An 18,042-nucleotide genomic window follows, 5' to 3' on the forward strand; every position below is an offset into this window, starting at 1 on the left:
TCTTGGAACATGATGTGATCTTGAGCATGGAACTAGTGGTGAGGATGGTGAAATAGAAAGATGGGAGCCACCTTGGTCTCTCCATGCATGGTGACTTAAGGGAACTTCCATACTAACTAGAAACTTGATATAGGTGAAAGAAAAACCCCTATTATGTTAAGCCACTATTTTTGAACCTTTGTTTTTTTATAACCTAATGTAATCCCCAACTCTTACAGAAGAAGTGGTGGGTAAAGAAAGGAATTTAGAAAGACAGATAACTGTTGGTCAAAATGATAGGAAGAGGTTCAAGAAAATGCAGCATTACAGATGATAAAATAAAATTATTTTAAGGCAGGACCAAAAAAAAAAATTAATGTAAAATTTTCTCTGCCATTTGAGCCATTACTCCTGCCCCTTTAGTGTGCATTATGCATCTGCATTTTACATTAACCAGATCTCCTTAGAAGACACAGGAATGCCTACTAGCCAAAAAAAAAAGAAAGAAAGAAGCAATTTTCTCCTAGTGAAACCATGCACCTCAGACTGGGACTTGAACCGATGCGGCCAGGACTTGAACCTGGCCAAAACCCCATGGTCTTCCAACTGAGATCATACACTTGGTTTCAGGACTTAATGAAGCTCAGGTTCTTGATGTCTCATCGCAGAAGGAATTCAGTGAGAGACAAAGTGGTAGGTAAGAAGTGGATTTATTTAGAGAGAAACACTCCACAGACAAAGTGTAGGCCATCTCAGAAGGCAAGAGTGGCACCAGGGTATGGGGTTGTCAGTTTTCATAGGGGTGGGTAATTTCATAGGCTAATGAGTGAGAGGTGTATTCCAGCTATTTCGGGAAGGGGCGGGGAATTCCAGGAATTGAGCCACCGCCCACTTTTTGATCCTTATGGTCAGCCTTAGAACTGTCATCGCACCTGTGGGTGTGTCATTTAGCTTGCTGATGTGTTACAATGAGCAAGTACTGAGGCTCAAGGTCTAGTGGAAGTTGACTTGTCTGCCATCTTGGACCCATTTGGTTCTAAGCAGTTTATGTCATGTCCTCAGACTATGTCATTCTTTCAAAGGTTGTGCCCTGCCCCCTTCCCTCCTGTTTCATTAGTGCCAGCAAGGTAATGTTACCGAATCAAAGCTTGGTCTGCTCACTGCATGACAGGCCAGAAATCAGGAGACGAGGTGTTGAGGCAAGGAATAGCGACTTTATTCAGAAAGTTGGGCATCCAAGAAGATGGTGGAGTAGTGTCCTAGAGTACCATCCTATCAGGGTCTGGATGTTAGCTTCTTTTATAGAACAGAGATGGGGAGGAGGTGAGGAAGTAAAGTAAAAAGGCCATAAGTCTTGCAAAATATCTCCTGGTTTTAGCCAGCCTCAGGGAGAGGATGTGTTATTTCTTCTTTTCTGCAGCAATTTAGAGGTGAGCAGGGTCAGGGTGTTTCTCTGTGAGCTGAACAAAGGCACTTTAGTTTAACATTCAGGCAGAGGGGCAGGGTTCCCTGAGGAAGGCCATTATGTATGCCTATAGATATAGACAGAATAAAAGCAATGGAAAGCAAAGATCAAAGTAAAAGAAACAGATCCAACATGGAGTCAGATTTTGTTCTTCCCTGTTACAGTAACTCCTTAGGTGATAACATTCCTTCCTTAATCCTGTAAGGGATCACAATGATCACTACTCATCTTTTTGGACTATGTAAACTGTCAATATATTACTTTGATGTATAGCCCTTTGATGTATATCCGTTTGTCTCAAAAACTTATATGACTTTGCTTTGACCTCTAACAGGTGGAACAGTCCTCAGAGCTTTCTGAAAGACTGTCTCCTGGGTTATAATCCTCAGGTTGGCTCAGATGAAACTATTTCTTTCTTAGAATGACTATTGATTAATTTTTTTTCATTGACACAGAAAATAAAGGAAGAAAAAGTTTGAATGAAGGTGTGAAGTCGTTGGTATCAATCTCGGGATGAGGTCTGCAAGATGTCATTGTATTTGGTCATTAGAGCACAAAATTCTGCTGCAAACTTGAGAAACAAATAAGAGAATCTGCAAGTTGAAAAAGTAGGTAATAAAGGCCCTTTCTTGATATCTTGTATAGAATGGAAGAGAAGTAGTAAATGGGTTTGTTTAAAGAGTACAAGCTGATAGGAAAAAGCTCAAGAAGTTAAAGGGAAAGAGGTGGAGAAAGGCGTGAAGCTGAGAAAAGGATACAGGCAAAAGATTCTGGGAGAACAAAACATAAAAGCACAGCTGCTGAGATGAGCCTTAGAATGATCATTTTAACAAATGAAATCCTCTCCTTTGAATGAACACTGTTTTTCAAAATAATTCAATTGTCCTGATGAGATTTTTCAAACATAAGTTCTGACAACAGTAATTTTATTTCTACATGGTAAATTAAGTACCATCTTCAAACCCTTGCATTGAATTTTAAATAGCCATAACAACACAGTATTTAATTTTGAAAGGGGAGAAATCTTGCAACAACAATAGCAACAACAACAAAACTTCATGTGGAAACATAATTGTTGGGAATACTGTATCATTAGCTTAAATCAAATGGCCCTTCCATTTTTAAAAATTGTCATTAACAACAAATAATATATCAGAAGTATGTTCATGAAATCAGACCCTCTTCAGAGCTTATCATTTACCTTTGAATTTTAGTCATCTTGTGCCACAACTAAAAATTTTAATGACCTATTTGTTTCATCTAATTGCACACATTTGATTTTCTTTTACAAAAATAATCAAAGTGATACTGCTAAATTTAAGCATTGCTTTTGTTAGGGGAACCACTGACCGCAACCGCCCGCCCTGGCCAGGCACCACAGTAACTACTTGCATGAGTTATCTTACAACAGGAGGTCCTGGTAAGGAATGAGGAACTAACAAGCTACCACCAACCAGAAGAATACAGGAAAGGTCAAAAGGAGAGAGGAGACTCCAGTCCGTATGTCCTACCAACCTCCCAGAATCCTTCTCACTGGAATCCATCTTGGTTGAGCCATGTGCACACCACCAGGAAGGACCCTGAGGCGGAATGATTGGCCAGAGACAACCTGGAAACTAATCCCATTACCATAAAACCCGAGACTGTAAGAAATGTGGCAGAGCAGTTCTCCTGGGTTCCCTTACCGTGCTGCTCTCCGCCTGGGCGCCCCTTTCCAATAAAGCCTCTTGCTTTGTCAGCACATGTGTCTCCTTGGACAATTCATTTCTGAGTGTTAGACAAAAGCCCACTCTTGGGCTGTGGAAGGGATCCCTCTTTCTGAAACACTTTAACTGCAAACTCTACAAATTCCTCAGTACTATCTTGTTCTTGGCATTTATTGTATCTATTTTGCTTCCTATAAAAACAATAAGACATATGTACTGTATGTACTTCACATTAGAGAACACTTTGATTACTAATCCCAAATATCCTAAACAGAAAGACATCTTCCATTTCCTAGCATCTAATTTTGCACTGACCTTAAACTAGCCTTTGCATTCCATTCTAAAGGGAAAAGAAATAGACTAAAAAATTAATATACTATTTTCACTTGTATTGGCCACATCTAACCTGTTGTTTCTGTAACAGGGAAGAGCTAAATCGGACTCCATGTTTGATCTGTTTCTTTGACTTTAAACTTTGCTTTTCATTGAGAATCTGCCTGCCAATGCAGGGGACACAGGTTCGAGCCCTGGTCTGGGAAGATCCCACATGCTGCGGAGCAACTAAGCCCGTGCGCCACAACTACTGAGCCCGTGTGCTGGAACTACTGAAGCCCACGCACCTAGAGCCCATGCTGCACAACAAGAGAAGCCACCACAATGAAGAATAGCCCCCTCTCACTGCAATTAGAGAAAGCCCATGTGCAGCAACGAAGACTCAACACAGCCAAAAATAAATAAAATAAATAAATTTATTTTAAAAAAAAAGAAGTAACTCCTTAGAAAGAGAAGGGATAATACTTTAAAATATTAATGGCAATCTGAAACTAAAATCCAAGTGATTGTGATAAAGCATTGGAGTTGGTCTGTATGCTGGTGGTGAGAGAGAAGCACCAAGGAAAGTGACAGTATATTAAAGGTGTTTTCTTGGTGGGGTGCAGGGGAGTCAGAGATAATATGTTGTGGTGGTGTTGCACTGTGTCATCTAAGCTGGAACGGTGGTCCCCAGAATTCCGGTCCAGGTCTAGTTTCCATTTAGCTTTCGAATTGTATAGTCAAGAATTTGACTGGCCTTTGGTCCTGGTTTCTGGGAGGGAATCTCTAGATTCTCGGAATTTCCCAAGTGATAGGGGTGTCTTTGTTATTCATGGCTGTCGAGCCCCTGGATAGTTCCCGATGGGGCTGGCCATACCGGAAAGATCAACCATGCGGTTAGAGGGTTAGGGCTCTGAGCCAAGTGATACCAATTCAACCTCCACGGGGTGGGGGGCGAAGTCGGGGGCTGGAGATTGACTTCAGTCACATGGCCAAGAATTCAAGCAATCATGCTCGGGTAATATAATCCCAATAAAACTCTGGACTCGAAGCTTGGATAAGCCTCCTGGCTGGTAATACACATTGATAATGCCAGGAGTGTGATTCTTCCTGACTGCCTGGGGAGAGGACACAGAAACTTCCCATTTGAGACCCTCCCAAGGCCCACACTATGTGTCTCTCCGTTTTTTGTCTGGTTTTGATTTGTATCCTTTCGCTATAATAAGACTGTGACCATAAGTATAGCTCTTTCTTGAGTTCTGTGAGTCATTCTAGTGAATTGTCAAACCTGAGGGGGTAGTGGGAACCCTCAAATTTGTAGCCAGTTGTTCAGAAGTGCGGGTGGCCTGGGAATCTGGGAGCTGCAGTTCGTGTCTGGAGTGAGGGCAGTCTCACAGAGGACTAAGCCCTTAACCTGTGAAGGTTAGCCTAACTCCAAGAAGTTAGTCTCAGAATTACAATGCAGTTCACAACAAGAGAAATTTGCTTGAGATCCAGAAGTCATAAGGGAAGCGGCAGCCACATATTGCACACGGTGGAAGCTTGGTGGAGGGTGCCAGGCACTGCGGTACCTCATGCATGTCGTTGCTGATCTCCTGGCTCACCTTGTTGGTGTGGGGCAGCACCCAGCCTGCAGGCTTCAGGTCATACAAGTCATCTAACGTAGAGAATGACAGACAGATACAGGCTCCATGATTTTTCCCCCCTGCAGTTTCCAGTTTGTCCCTGCTCCTGTTCTTGTTCAGCTTTCCTTCCCGACTGCTGGGCTGGCTAACTTATAATGACTTCAGGCCAATACCAGAGGCAGGCAACAAATTGTTCCACCAGCAATCCCAATTGCGTCAACTTGAATCCCTATAATAAGTTCCTTATTCATTAATGCTCTTACTTCTGCCTCTCTGATTTTACCTGGACTGCCACAGCTGTTTCAGTCTATCCACTGATAGAAAATTATAAATTTAAATGTGATTGTTGAGAACTTAAGAAGAAGCACTACAGGAATAGAAACACTAGGGCTGTCAATCCTGACTTCATGCTACAAGCTTTAAAAACAATGCTGATACCACTCTCCTCCCCGGAGATTCTGGGGTAAAGTTTAGATGTTAAATTGTTTTTTGAAAGGTTCCTAGGTGATCCTAGTATGCATCCAGGGTTATGAAATGCTGCACTAGAAGGAAGAAAAAAAGCAAAGAAAAGGTAATCAATCTTACACACACACAAGGAAGTATTACAGAAATAAATCAAAACATATCTTAATACGAGAGTCACTCCTAAAATCAAGAAGTATTAAAAATTAATAGACAGACATAGCAGGCAAATATTAATAAAAATAAAGATGTGATATAGTAATATAAAAAACAGAATTCATAGTTAATAGCATGAAAATGGATCAAGGATATTTACATTGATAAAAGTTATAGTACGTGTGAAGAAATGTCATGTTTCTCTTTCTATCTGGCATAGCTTCAGGATACATAAAACAAATACTGGGAGACATACTCAGAGAAAATAACAAATTAAAATCATCTCTTTTAGAATTTAAAGATCAAGAAGAAAAAACACATACAAGGTTTGAAAAACATAATTAACAGGACTTACCTACCATATTAGAAGCATGTTTAACTTTAAATCCACACAACTGATGTTCTCTATTCCTCCCGTAATAAACATCAAAGTCCCTGACATGCTGAAGGCTGGAGGCTAGTAAGCTACTCCTGTATGTCCACCCATGCTTGTTCTTTTATTTTATCAGATCGTGTTACCTCCCTGCTCTCTGGTACTTCATCACCGTCTGGTATTCTTTTTTTTTTTTTGAATTTTTGAATTTTACTTTATTTATTTTTTTATACAGCAGGTTCTTATCAGTCATCAATTTTATACACATCAGTGTATACATGTCAATCCCAATCGCCCAATTCATCACACCACCACCACCACCACCACCACCCCCGCTGCTTTCCCCCCTTGGTGTACATACTTTTGTTCTCTACATCTGTGTCTCAATTTCTGCCCTGCAAACAGGTTCATCTCTACCATTTTTCTAGATTCCATATATATGTGTTAATATACGGTATTTGTTTTTCTCTTTCTGACTTACTTCACTCTGTATGACAGTCTCTAGATCCATCCACGTCTCAACAAATGACCCAATTTCGTTCCTTTTTATGGCTGAGTAATATTCCATTGTATATATGTACCATATCTTCTTTATCCATTCGCCTGTCGATGGGCATTTAGGTTGCTTCCATGATCTGGCTATTGTAAATAGTGCTGCAATGAACATTGGGGTGCATGTGTCTTTTTTTTTTTTTTTTTTTTTTTTTTTTTTTTTTTTTAATTTTATTTATTTATTTATTTATGGCTGTGTTGGGTCTTCGTTTCTGTGCGAGGGCTTTCTCCAGTTGCGGCGAGCGGGGGCCACTCTTCATCGCGGTGCGCGGGCCTCTCACTATCGCGGCCTCTGTTGTTGTGGAGCACAGGCTCCAGACGCGCAGGCTCAGTAGTTGTGGCTCACGGGCCTAGTTGCTCCGCGGCATGTGGGATCCTCCCAGACCAGGGCTCGAACCCGTGTCCCCTGCATCGTCAGGCAGACTCTCAACCACTGCGCCACCAGGGAAGCCCGCATGTGTCTTTTTGAATTATGGTTTTCTCTGGGTATATGCCCAGTAGTGGGATTGCTGGATCATATGGTAATTCTATTTTTAGTTTTCTAAGGAACCTCCATACTGTTCTCCATAGTGGCTGTATCAATTTACATTCCCACCAACAGTGCAAGAGGCTTCCCTTTTCTCCACACCCTCTCCAGCATTGAGTTGTTCCAATCTGTTGAGTTGTTCCAATCCTGCTTATGCTAGTTTTGTTTTTTTTTTTTTTTTTTGGCTGCGTTGGGTCTTCATTGCTGTGCATGGGCTTTTCTCTGGTTGCGGCGAGCGCGGGCTATTCTTCATTGCAGTGGCGGGCTCCTCATTGCAGTAGCTTCTCTTGTTGCGGAGCACGGGCTCTAGACATGTAGGCTTCAGTAGTTGTGGCTCTCGGGCTCAGTAGTTGTGGCTCACAGGCTCTAGAGCTCAGGCTCAGTAGTTGTGGCACACGGGCTTAGTTGCTCTGTGGCATGTGGGATCTTCCCGGGCGAGGGCTCGAACCCACGTCGCCTGCATTGGCAGGCGGATTCTTAACCACTGTGCCACCAGGGAAGTCCTATGCTAGCTCTTATTAATATATGTTCTTAATTTAAATATTATATAAACCAATAAAATATGAACGTGAAAAATAGTAGTTGTTTCTAGAAAACTAAGTTGAATACTTTGAAAAGATCCAGTAAGGATATATCATTATAAAAATTTGCTGTCAGATTAAGTGTGTGCAAGACAACTGTAAAAAAAAAAAAAAAAGGATGTGAATTCTAGAAAACTTGAATACTTCACAAGTGTTTTTCAAACATCTATGGAACCATTATGAGAGTTGGGAAAAGAAACATCACGCAGGCATCACTTTGAGCAGGATGAAACTCGCAGGCAGGAGGGTCAGCCGAGAATGATGGATGTGGTTTCAGATTCCCTCAGCAGCCCCTGGAGAGCTGTGCTTGGGCTGTGGGTTCAGTCCTGCTAGCTCACTGCCAGGCAACCTAGAAAAATCCTGTGATCATCCAGCTAGTGAACTGGTTTGTCTCTCTACAAGTTTTTACCACACAGGCCACATTTTCTGTTCACAAGGCTATAAAATTAGAGGTCACAATAGAAGCATGGAGAAAAAGGTCATTTAGAAATAACTAAATAGAATCTAAGTAATTCAAGTTAGAGGGGGAAAAAAAATCAAACCTAAAAATACAGACCATTTAAAATGAAGAATGGTCAGTGCACTATATATCAAATCCCATGGATTAATTTACACTTCCAGTCAAGAGGGAGTAACAAAGATTAGAATTACCTTTCTGCCTGAAACAATCAATACACAAAGACAATGGACATCAGGTACAAAGGACAGTGATCCCTGAGAAACAGGAGACGAGTGGGGTGAGCTCTGTGATGGCTGCAGCTTGCTGCCTTGAGAAAATTTTCAGGCTGCAGTGTGGTACGGGGGCAGACAGGCAGAGCTCGGCAAACTCCAAGTTGAGGAGGTAAAGTTGAGTGTTCAGGGAAACTAAGGTCACTAGAATGTCCATTACACAGTACTGAAGAGGATTAAGTTGTACTGAGAGAACACTAGAGATCTGCAGAAAGTTTCCTCCAGTATTTATGAGAGTACTGATCAGCATACAGGTTTAAAGAAAGTACCCAAGCCTGGGGAAAGAATTGTCCCACAGAATTATAAGTAATACTACCCAACACTCACATAAGACCAGGAACGGTATCTGCTATCACTGGCCAGACCGAAAAACTTCATAATTCATGAGATACCTAGTAGAGAATTAAAAAGCGTCTTGCCTCAGTAATGGGGTGAATTAACCCTAGACATGATATTTCTCAAATCCTGCCTAACAAATCTTAAAAGCAAGTCCTGAAGTGATGCAACTGTTAACAAGTAACTGTGTCCCAGAATAAAACTCAAGAATATTTATAGAAATACGACATATCAAGCATGCAATATGGTAAATTTCACCAACGCCTAGCATTCAATCAAAATTACAAGGCAAGCAAAGATGCAGGAAAATACATCCAATAAGGAGAGAGTGAATCAAAAGATATTAGAATTAGCAGACAAGAATATTAAAAATTGCTATAACTTTATTCCATATGTTGAAAATTTTAAGTAAAGGCAGTGAAGATATTAAAAAAAAAGATCCAAATCATGTGTTAACTAACTCCATGGGGGGAATCCTTTCACAATGTGTGTGTGTGTGTGTGTGTGTGTGTGTGTGTGTATAATCATGTTGTACATTTTAAATATCTTATAGTTTTATCAATTGTACCTCAATAAAGCTTACAAAAAAAATGAGAAAAATAGAGATCCAAATCAAACTTCTAGAGAGAAAAACTACAATGTCTAAGATGAAGATTATATTGGAACTAATTGCTGATTAGACACTGCAGAAAAAAAAGATTAGTGGACTTGAAGACATAGCAATAGAAACTATCCAAAATGAAACACACAGAGAAAAAATAATCTAAAAAAGAAGCAGCGTATCAGTGAGCTATGGGACTATATCAAGCAGTCTAATTAGAGTTTCCAAAGAAGAAAAAAATGGGGACAAAAATTTTTTTAAATAATGGCCAAAATTTTTCCAAATTTAATGAAAACTGTAAGCCCACAGATCTATGCAGCTCAATGAACCCCAAAGCAAAAGAAACATGAAAAAAAACTACGTTAAGGCACATTATAATCAAATGGCTCAAAACCAGCTAGAGAAAATTTCTCACATTATATATCCATTATGTATATATAATGTGTGCATGTTCACAAATGACTCCAAAAGCACCACCAGCCTTTTGATTTTGGGGTTACAAATAAAATTCAGTGAGTAGGGGAATTCACAAATAAGAAAGCCGCAAGTAATGAAAATCTAGTGTATATCAATACAATGGAATATCATTTGCCCATAAAAAGGATTGAAATGCTGTCACATGCTACAACATGGATTAATCTTGAAAACATGATAAATGTGAGAAGCCAGACACAAAAGGACAAATATGAATCTGCTTAGATGTCCAGAATAGGCAAGTCCTTTTTTGAGTGTTTTATAGATGACGTTTATCAGTTTGAGAAAGTTCCTTTTCATTATTACCTTAACTGTTTTATCATGAAGTGTGCTGAATTTTGTTAAATGCTTTGTCTATTGAGATGATTCTGAGGTTTTTATTTATCTTTTATTCTGTTGATAGGGTGTGGTATATTAATTGATTTTAGGATGCTAATCAAATCTTACATTGCTAAGATAAGTCCTTCTAGGCCATGTTATATAATCCATTTATATACCTCTGGTTGTTTTGTTTGCTATTTTATTAAGGATTTTTGTGTCTATATTTATTAGATATATTGCTCTGTGGTTTGATTTTCTTATTATACATTTTTCTGGTTCTTGTGATGAGAGTAATACTGGCCTCATAGAATGAGTTGTGAAGTGTTTCCTACTCTTCTATTTTTTGGAAGAGTTTGAGAAAAATTGGTATTCTTTATTAAATATTTGGTAGAATTTATCAGTGAAGCCAGCTGGGTCTGGGTTTTCTTTTTTGGGTAGTTTCTGAGTACTAATTCAATTTCTTTGTTATGTCTATTCAGATTTTCTATTTCCTCTTGAGTCAGTTTCAGTAGTTTGCAACTTTCTAAAAACTTGTCCCATCATCTAAGTTATCTAATTTGTTGGCATGCAGTTGTTCATAATAGTCCCTTATGAAAGAGTCCCTCTTTCATATATGATAGCCAATTTCTTATAGGAAAAAATGCAAGAGGACATTTTAAAAATATAGGCATACTTCATTCTATTGCACTGCACTTTATTGCCCTTTACAGATATTGCTTTTTTTTTTTTTTTTTTTTTTTTTTTACAAACAGAAGGTTTCTGGCAACCCTGTGTCAAGCAAGTCTATTGGCACCATTTTTCCAACAGTTGCTCACTTCATATGACTCTGTGTCAATTTTTGGTAATTCTTGCAATATTTCAAACTTTTAAATTATTATTATATTTGTTATCATGATCTGTAATTAGTGATCTTTGATGTTACTATTGTCATTGTTTTGGGGTGCCACAATTGTGCCTATATAAAATGGCAAACTTAACCGATAAGTGTGTGTATCCCAAATGTCCCCTAACCTCTCTCTCTCCCCACTCAGGCTTCCCTATTTCCCAAGACATAACAATATTGAAATTAGGTCCATTTATAACCCTACGATGGCCTCTAAGTGTTCAAGTGAAAGGAAGAGTCAAACATCTCTCACTTTAAATCAAAAGCTAGAAATGATTAAGCTTAGTGAGGAAGGCATGTCTAAAGCTGAGATAGGCTGAAAGCAAGGCCTCTTGCGCCAAACAGTTAAACAAGTTGTGAATACAAAGGAAAAGTTCTTGAAGGAAATTAAAAGTGCTCCTCCACTGAAAACATGAATGACAAGAAAGCAAAACAGCCTTATTGCTGATATGGAGAAAGTTTTAGTGGTCTGGATAGAAGATTCAAACCAGCCACAACATTCCCTTAAGTCAAAGCCTAATCCAGAGCAAGGTCCTAACTCTCTTCAAGTCTATGAAGGCTGAGAGAGGTGAGGAAGCTACAGAAGAAAAGTCTGAAGCCAGTAGAGGTTGGTTCATGTGGTTTAAGGAAAGAAGCCGTCTCCATAATATAAATTTACAAGGTGAAGCAGCAAGTGCTGATGTGGAAGCTACAGCAAGTTATCCAGAGGATCTAGCTAAGTTAATTAATAAAGGTGTCTACATGAAACAACAGACTTTCAATGTAGATGAAACAGCCTTATATTGGAAGAAGATGCCATCTAGGACTTCCATAACTAGAGAGATGTCAATGCCTGGCTTTGAAACTTCAAAACACAGGCTGACTCTCTTGTTAGGGAATAATGCAGTTGGTGACCTGAAATTGAAGCCAATGCTTATTCACCATTCTGAAAATCCTAAGCGCCTTTAGAACTATGCTAAATCTACTCTGCCTGTGCTCTATAAGTGGAACAACAAAGCCTGGATGACAGCTCACCTATTTACAACACGGCTTACTGAATATTTTAAGCCCACTGTTGAGACCTACTGTTCAGGAAAAAAAGATTTCTTTCAAAATGTTACTGCTCATTGACAATGCAACTGGTCACCCAAGAGCTCTGATGGAGATGGACAAGATTAATGTTGTTTTCATGCCTGCTAACACAACATCCATTTAACACAATATCCATTCTGCAGCCCATGGATCAAGGAGTAATTATGACTTTCAAGGCTTATTATTTAAGAAATACATTTCAGGACTTCCCTGGCGGTCCAGTGGTTAAGACTCCACGCTTCCACTGCAGGGGGCACCACTTCGATCCCTGGTGGGGGAACTAAGATCCCGCATGCCGTGGGGCGCGGCCAAAAAAACAAAAACAAAAACAAACAAACAAAAAAGAAATACATTTCATAAGGTTATAGCTGCCATAGACACCGTGATTCCTCAGATGGATCTGGGCAAAGTAAACTGAAAACCTGGAAAAGCTTCATCATTCTAGATGCCATTAAGAACATTCATGATTCAGAGGAAGAGGTCAAAATATCAACATTAACAGGAGTTTGGAAGAAGCTGATTCCAACTTGAATGAATGAGGGGTTCAAGACTTCAGTGGAGGAAGTAACTGCAGATGTGGTGGAAATAGGAAGAGAACTAGAATTAGAAGTGGAGCCTGAAGATGTGACGAAATTGCTGTAATCTCATGATAAAACTTCCACAGATCAGGAGTTGCTTCTTATGGATGAGCAAAGAAAGTGGTTTCTTGAGATGGAATTTACTCCAGGTGAAGATGCTGTGAAGATTGCTGAAATGACAACAAAGGATTTAGAATATTACATAAAATTATTTGATAAAGCAGGAGCAGGGTTTCAAAGGATTGGCTCCAATTCTGAAAGAAATTCCACCGTGGGTAAAAATGCTATCAAACAGCATTGCATGCTGCAGAAAAATCATTCGTGAAAGGAAGAGTCAATCAGTGCAGCAAAACTTCATTGTTGTCTTATTTTTATAAACTGTCACCGCCATTCCAACCTTCAGCAACCACCACCCTGATCAGTCAGCAGCCATTAGCATCGAAGCAAGACCCTCCACCTGCAAAAAGATTATAAATCGCTGAAGGCTCAGATGATTAGCATTTTTTAGCAATAAAGGATTTTTAAATTAAGGTATGCACACTGGGGTTTTTTAGACATAATGTTATTGTACACAATGGAATACAGTATAATATAAACATAACTTTTGTATGCACTGGGAAACCAAAAAATTTGTCACTCACTTACTGTGATATTCAGTTTCTAGTGGTGGCCTGGAACTGAACCCACAATATCTCCAAGGTATGCCTGTATAGAAAGGAGAAAAGAAAAAACTGTCAACTTAGAACTCTATACCCAGACAAATTGTATTTCAGAAACAAATGTGAAAGAGGCTTTTTCAGACATAGACAAACTAAAAGAGTTCATCACCAGCAAGACTGCGCTATAAGAACTATCAAAACAGGTTCTTCAAGCAGGCGAATACCAAATGGATAAATGGAGCTACACAAAAGGATGAAGAGCTCCAGAAATGGTAACTTTGGAAAAATATGTTAAGATTTTTTTCTTATTTAAATCTTCTTAAAAGAAAATCTATGTTTTAATACCAACAGTAACAACAAAAAAAACCCCCAAAGAACAAACAAAAACAATTCTGTGTGCATACACACACACACACACATAAATGTAAAGTGTATAACAGCACAGTCTCTAGCAAGCTTGAACAGGGTGTGGGAGGGAAGATAAAATATATCAGGAACTAGAACTGGACTATATATAACTCGAGAGAGAGGTTTACAAAAATTATGAGAAATACTAGGTACAACTCTATATCCATTAATTTGGAAAGACAGAGGAAATGTTGATTTTTAATAAAGATATAAATTCAGCTGGCCCACAATGAATGGCCAACGCGGCTGCCGCTGCTGCTGAAGCGGAGGCCGCGGGGGCCGTAGCTTCGGCGCAGGGGGGCGCGCCCCGGGCCCAGACCCTGCAGATGCAGATCCCGAACTTCGGCCACAGCATTCTGGAGCGCCTCAAGGAGCAGCGGCTGCAGGGCCCGTACTGTGATGTCTCGGTGGTGGTCAAGGGCCCTGCCGGCCGCCAGCAGCTCCTACTTCCGGGGCCTGTCCAACAGCAGCCGGAGCGCGGCGGTGGAGCTGCCGGCGGCTACGCAGCCCCAGTCCTTCCGGCAGAGCCTCAGCTTCCGCTACACGGGCCGGCTGAGCATGAACATGGGCGACCAGTTCCTGCTCATGTACACAGCGGGCTTCCTGCAGATCCAGGAGATCATGGAGCAGGGCACAGAGTTCTTCCTCAAGGTGAGCTCCCCCCGCTGTGACTCCCAGGGCCTGCACGCCGAGGAGGCCCCCTCGTCCGAGCCCCCGAGCCCTGTGGTGCAGACGCCGAGCTGGCCGGCCTGCGGGACCCCACTGCACCCCACTGGCCCTGGCGTCTCGCGTCAAGACGGAGCAGCAGGAGTCGGACTCTGTGCAATGCACGGCCGTGGCCAAGCGGCTGTGCGACAGCAGCCAGAAGGAGGCCGGCCGTGGCAGCAGTGGCAACGGCAGCGGCAAGATGGCCAAGTTCTCCGCGCCAGACCTGACCGCCAACCGGCCGCCCCAGCGGGCCCAGGTGGTGGCGGCGGCACAGCGCGCCGGAGTGGCGGGGCCGGGGGGGCGGGGGCGGGGCAGCCGGCGGGCGGCGTGGCAGCAGCGGCAGGCGGAGCGGTAAGTGGGCCCAGCACGTCGGAGCGGACCAGCCCGGGCATCTCAAGCGCTTACACCAGCGACAGCCGCGGCTCTTACCACGAGGAGGAGAAGGAGGACGCAGGCGAGGAGGGCACAGACGAGCAGTACCGGCAGATGTGCAATATGTCCGCCATGTACCGCATGATGAATGTCGTCCAGACCGCCGAGAAGGTGGAGGCCTTCCCTGAGCAGGTGGCCCCCGAGTCCCGGAATCGCATCCGAGTGCGGCAAGCTGGACCCCCAAGGTCAAGCTGCTTATGGCCGAGGGTGACGCCTACACCACCTTCGTCAGCTACACGAGCAAGATAGAGCCGGACATGATGGGTGTGGAGCACGGCTTCGAGACGGCCAGCCATGGTGGCGAGGCCGGCCCCTCGGCCGAGGAGGCCCTCCAGTACCCCCCACCGGACCCTCCCGCGGGGCCGTCACACTCCCCCTCCTGTCACACCCGCCCGCCATCTTGGGCACGAGCTACTGTCTGCCCTTCCCCAGGACCCGCGAGGGGCACTGTATGCTCCCGGCCCCTCTGCCTCCCCGTCCCACCCCCTGACCCCAATCCGATCGGGGATCCGGGCTGGGAGAGGACGGCAGGTGGTGCGAGGTCTGCGTTGCCTTATCTAGCACACACTCGTGCACAGTTGGGGGGCTCTTGCTCCCCCTCTCCTAACCCCTAGCAACTGTCTCCCCACTCACCAGGCCAGGCACAGGGAGGGGCTGGCCTGGGGGGCTTGTAAGACCCCCCTTCCCAGGCCCTGGGCCACCTAGCCGGAGCATTCCTCAGCCTCCGCCCCCGACTGCAGCCTCTTGGGACTCACAGGGGCCCCGGGTTCTCAGGGCCCCTCCGGCCACCACCTCCCAGTGCTTCCACATTTCCAAAAGCGCCTTCCTGTCTCCCTCGTCTGTCCCTGCGCCTGGGGGCTGGGGTAGGCGAGGCCGTGAGGATTGCCCGTTTTACAGCTGAGGAAACTGAGGCTCAGGGAAACTCCATGACCGACCTAAGGTGGCGGGCGGTGGCAGGCCCAGCGCCCTTCTCTTCCCCAACCTGTGCTCAGCCTCTCTTGCCGCCACCAGCCCCCTGGGGCCTGAGAGGGGCAGGTCCTGAGAGGGGGGCCCTTGGGGGCAGACCGAGGGTCTCTGAGGATAGAAGGAGAGGTTTCCGGGGCTCGCAGAAGCATGTGGGTGTGCATGTGTGTGTGTGCGCGCTTGCGTGTGTAGTTTTGCTTTTAAACAGATGAAGACGTGAGAGGCAGTAGGACCAGGGCTGGAGCCCAGGGGAGCAGGCTGGGGGGTGCTGCTGCCTTTCCCTCCCTTCCCCACCCCCAAGGCAGGGCTCCCAGCCCCCAGCCCCTGTACATACTTTTAAAAACATGTTTTTAGCTAATGAAATATTGAAGTATAAGATTCCTTTTGTTTTTCAAACCAGTGGGACTGTGTCTGATGCCCCATTCGGTCCTCGGGGCTGTGGAAGGCAGGACGGAGTGGGGAGCGGGGGGCAGGCTGAATGTGCGCGTGTGTGTGGAGTGGGAGCGCGCGTTGCCGGGTGCGGGGGTGGGGGGCGCCCAGGCCCCGCTCTGCCTGGGCTCCCGTGGGTGTGGCCGGCTCCCACTCAACCCCAGGGCCTCCCCCCAAGGGCTACATTGCAAGCATGTCCCTGGTTTGTCCAGTTGGCTGAGTCCAGCTCCCGGCAGGGCCGGGTCCGCTTCATGGTTAAAGATTGTTTGCCGAATCGTCTTTTACCATTCGTCGCTTTCTATCCTTGCCTAGCTCCGCGAGTGGTTTTGTGGATTTTTTGAGTTCTACGTGTAAACTTGGAGGGTTCTTTTTGTTTTTTTAACTCCCCCCCCCGCACCCCTCCCCACACACGCTGGGTGTCCATTTCTTTGCAAGTTCACATTTTTGTCTCTAGCCCTGGTTCTCACGGCCTCTGTCTCCGCGCAGTCTGACTAGCCCATTGCTCCCAGCAGCCTCTCTCTCCAAAGGCAAGGGGATTACAGGAGGTGGGGTGGGCGCCAGCTGGACCACTGGGATCTGACCTGGAGGCCTGCCCCCGCCCCAGGAGCCCCTGCCAGCCTGCGGGGAGCGGGTCCTTCCTGGTTTCTGCTTGCTGCGAGGGGGTGGGTCAGTCCAGCGGGGCCCTGGCACTCTGCTTTCCTGGCCCAGCCCCAGTACCTTAGCCCTCAGCCGGCCCGAGTGCGTGGGGGGATCGACAGCCCCAGCTAAAGCATGAGCACCTTAGTCGCACCTCCCCTGCCCCCTCATCCTGGCCTTGACACCCCACCCCAGCGTAGATCCCAAAGCACAATACGCTGGTCACTTGGCAAGCTGCCGGGCCAACTAAGGCCAAGGGGTGGGCTGGGGCTCCAGCCAGACCCACAAAGGAAGCAGGAGTCCCCAGGCGCTCCCCTCCTTCCAGGCCTTAGCGGGGGCCAGCTCTCTGGGCCTGGGGTCTTCTCCCTCCCCACCCCCTTGTCCTGGGCAGGCCCCTGTCCAGCCCCTCCTCGCCTTGCCCTCGGGTGGGGCTTGCCCCATCCCTCCTCCGAGCCCCTGCAGCACGGGGTTGGGTGGCAGAGCCCTCTTGTTTCAGGGACTCCAGGAGGTGCCCCTGGCTCCCTGGACTGTTTGTAGAGGTCTGGGGAGGGGGCGGGGGAGAGGGGCTGGGCAGGGGCGCAGGGGAGGAAACTCCTCACCAGGAGAGCCAAAGACAGGGTTGTGCCTTACCCCAGGAGCCACCCCTGCACCCTCCCGGCCTGCCCTCCCCGCTCTTGGGCGGCCTGCGGCTTTTCCTGCTTTCCCTTCCCCCAGCCCTGCCCTGCCCTGAGCTGCATGGACCCCCCCCCCCGCCCCCCCACCCCCAACCGGGGCAGCCAGGAAGGAACATGAATGGAGAACCACCGACCAATGCAAAAAAGACTCTGGGGGCCCCCCTCCACCTCCCCCGGCCGCCCATTCACCCACACCTTTCACGCAGCACAGACCACCCGCCCTGTCTGCCTGGAGTGCCAACACCCTCCCTGCCCTGGGCCGAGCCCCTCCTCCCCGGGCCCATAAGTGAGACTGCACATTAACTACTACTGTAAGAGGAGCCGCACTGGGAAATGTGAACCATGAGAATATCAGTGATACTGATGAGGAGAATATACTAAACGCCATTGTAACAAAAACAAA

General features: G+C 45.1%; 1 pseudogene; it reads left to right on the forward strand.

Moving 5' to 3' along the window:
* The first annotated feature begins 14,030 nt into the window (after positions 1-14,030).
* LOC118899047 lies at positions 14,031-15,598 on the forward strand (annotated as a pseudogene).
* Positions 15,599-18,042: the final 2,444 nt, after the last annotated feature.

The sequence above is a fragment of the Balaenoptera musculus genome, chromosome 8, assembly GCF_009873245.2.
Source record: "Balaenoptera musculus isolate JJ_BM4_2016_0621 chromosome 8, mBalMus1.pri.v3, whole genome shotgun sequence".
NCBI classification, from domain to species: Eukaryota; Metazoa; Chordata; class Mammalia; order Artiodactyla; family Balaenopteridae; genus Balaenoptera; species Balaenoptera musculus.